Consider the following 3,676-nt stretch of genomic DNA (forward strand, 5'->3'; position numbering starts at 1 on the left):
ACCCTCTTCTTCCCGGAGTCTGAGTCTCTTTCGACCATCAATTTCATTCGTGTGGAGCCTCTTCAGTCTTTCACCAATTGTTTCAACCGGTGAATTCTCTTTTGTTTGACATTCTTCATCTCTTTTTCTTCTCCTGTGGACTCAATTCAAGTGTTTCGGGTTGATCATATTCTTTTCCTTGAATCAAGTGTTCTCCTTGTTCATTCGCCTCTCACCAGTTTATCATTTTGGAGTTCGGAAGACATCTCAGGAGATTCGTCTATGTTCCAATTAATTCAAGGTTGTCACCTCATTCAAATATCTCAATCGTTCCAGCGCATCATCTATCTCAACAATCCTTTTCAACGGTGTTTTCTTTAGTGGGCCCATAACCCACAGGTCTTTTCCCATGATCTTACCTGACTCTTCTAATTATTCTGGAGCTATTAAAAATTCTTTTCGGAGTTGGACGTAAGAATGGATTTCATTAGTCAGATGCATTTCCAAGATCGATTCCAAATCATTTCATTGGTGGCTCAACCTCTTTGCTTTTCATTCTTTCAGAGTGTCTCAATAACTTTTGGTGGTGTTCCTCGTCACCATTTGAAGACCGAAGAAGAGTTTTCCTCTCAATCTTGCCCGTTCTCCCAAAGATTCGTGGTTCTAGCTTCTTGTTATCCTCTCGAATTATTCCGTTTGTCGGAAATTCATTTTCTCAACCATCCGGAGTATTTCAGGAGTTGATTTCTATTTCGTTTCACCGGAGGCCATCATTCCAGCTATCGTTCTATATTTACCCCGGCGCATCTGTCAAGTATTCTTTAATCAGCTTGTTATATCTTCGTTCTTTTGCATCTAAATCCCCTCAAGCATATTTGTTCTTCTAATTCTTCCCGGTGATTCATTCTCTTTCATCAGTCATTTTTGAATGCTTACAGTGGTTTGTTCAAGATTTCACTTCCTTCGTTATCATATCAATTCATTCTTTGTTTCAAAATCCCACCGGTGGTTCCATCAATACCTTCTCAAGTTTGCGCTATATCTCTATCTGTAATCATTTTTCAATGAGAATAAGTAGTATGCCAAATCCGTTGCTTGTCATCAATTTAAATTGGTGAAGGATATGCATAAAGTAATTCTTATCATTGTTTCATCCAAGTGATCTAGTTTCTTCTTTCCAGAGTTGTTCATCATGTCACATTTCTCGGTTCGAGATGCTTCATCTTTTCTTTTCCGGAGTTCCAAGTTTTCCGCTTTATCTCATCGCGAAGCTCCATCTAAATCATCGCAAGGCTTCACCTTGTGTTTTCAACTTCCCTTTCTTTTTATCATCCTTTTATTGCCGGAGTTCTTCATGGAGGCTCTACATGGTGGTTCATCAAGGATACCTTTCATTCTACAATTGTTCGTCAAGATTTCTCACGGAGTTAACATCCGCCAAGCTATACTCAAAAATAAACATGGTGCCCAATACATGTTTTGTTTTGAGGCATTCAAGCATTCTTCATCTTGCATTCCAAAGTGCAATTATCCTACCTTATCTTTTGAGATGGTGTTATATCATTCTTAACAATTTCCATTCTTGTTTCGTTATTCACATGTTGTCAAGAATGAGGTATTTTAAATCCATGAATCTCTTCGTTGGATTTGTCTTGGTAAAGATTTCACCTAAAAGCCTTCCCGAAGGAATGTTGCTAATTGTGGTGCTTATCAATGACCCAAGTTCTCCAATTATCCTCTTGGTGAAAGAAGTTCCTCTTATCTTCATTGATCTCAACCAATCAATTGTTTCTGTTAGTGGCCAGTTGTCACCTCATCATTTTGAGATGTTTGCCATAAGCCCATAACAAGCTTGTGCTTTTCGTTGTTGATTTTCCAATAACTCCGTTCAATTCTTCTTTGCAAGGATGCTTTTCAAGTTCATTTGTGGCAGAAGATGTCATTTTCTTCTCCATTCTGTTATTCCAATGATCTATCTTCTATTCTTTCTTCCGGAGGCATTGTGATGTTACTCTCTTCGACCCATCATCTCATTTTGTAAATATCATGTTCTTTTCCTTGCTTATCCATTTAACCGGAGTGTCGTGTCCTCTTTTCAAGTTCTTTTCATCTTATCAAGTCTTGCATCTCTTTCAACCGGAGTGCTATCCGAATCTGTTCTTCCTTGTTCCTTGTTTATCTCATTTCAACCAGAGTGGTTCCAATTCCTTCTTGTCCATTGTACTCGTCATCCATAGCTTTGCAACCTCCAAGGTTCACATGGTGTTCCTTGTTTCTATTTTCTACGGTAGTGCTCTCAATTGTGTTCAACTCTGTTGTGTTCTTTCTTTCAACTTTTCAACCTCTCAAGGTTCTTTGGTTTCACTCTTTTGTCAAAGAAGCAACTTAGTTTTACCTCTTCTCTTCCTCTTCCGTTTCTCTCCGGTGCCATCCTAGATCTCGGGACGAGATCCTCTTGTAGTGGTGGAGTGTTGTAACGCCCCGAGACCGACGCTCCAGAAGACTTCCGGCTATTTTGAGTTTTGTCGTGTGATTTGTTTTGTTTGTGCATTCATCATGCCATCTCTTGCATTGCATCATGTCATCATGCCATCATATCATTAATTTTAAAAACTCATCTAAATAAATTGTATGGATCTTCGATCCATTTAAATCGAGGGAAACGCACATGGTGATTTCTCTTTATAACAATTACCCTCCCAATATTATTAGGGAGCTATGATAAATATTCCATTCTTTAGGAATAAACCATAACACACTTACAGTTTAAGTTCCATGCATTTTCTACCTCAGTTCCTTGCCTCAAACTTTGCCAACAATTCTTATCTCATTTATTGAGGCTCTTCCAAAATTCTCAACATTTTGGGTCTACCAAATACCCACTTCCTTCATACACTCATTTGAATTAAATTCAAATGAGTTTGAATTCAACTTCACGCCCATGCTCACTTTCTATTTTTCTTGGATCAAGCTCATTTTTATGAGTCCGGGGAAATTGTCCGCATGCGCAAATTCTTTCCCTAACCCTCTCTTCTTTTCTTCTCTCTAATTCTTTTCTGCTAAAGAATATGAGGGAGAGAGAGAGAGAGCCCAGCCAGGCCTCTTGGGCCTAACCAACCAGACCGACCCGTTCCCACAGCCCACTTAAACCCATCCTAACCCTAGCCGCACCCAGCGCCCGATCCCCAACTCCCATCGATCACTCCTCCTTCCCAGCGCCGCCACATCTCCTCGCTTGGTCCCTGATGAAGTCATGTACCTAGGGTAGGGTTACGGACCTGTCCAAGGTACCCTCCCCAAGGACATCTCTTAGAAGAAGCCGTCTTCTAATCGACCAAGAGGGATTCCACTCGACGGACTAGAAGACACTCGATGAACCTGAAGACACTCGACCATGAAAACTCACTCGACCATCAGGAGTTCAGGATCTATTCTGTATCCAAACGGTCTGTAATTAAGTAGTCTTAATGGTCATGATGGCACTTTATGTAGGGCGTTACCAGTAACGCCAGACCTTAATGTACTTTAACCCTCTGCTACCTGGGCTGGCTGGGGTCTTGGCATCCTCTATATAAGCCACCCCCTCCACTGGTAGAAGGGTTCGCATCCCTGTACCTCTCACACACATAATCCAGTCAACCGCCTCCGGGCTCCGAGACGTAGGGCTGTTACTTCCTCTGAGAAGGGCCTGAACTCG

This window comes from Triticum dicoccoides, chromosome 3B (assembly GCF_002162155.2).
Source record: "Triticum dicoccoides isolate Atlit2015 ecotype Zavitan chromosome 3B, WEW_v2.0, whole genome shotgun sequence".
Classification (NCBI taxonomy): Eukaryota; Viridiplantae; Streptophyta; class Magnoliopsida; order Poales; family Poaceae; genus Triticum; species Triticum dicoccoides.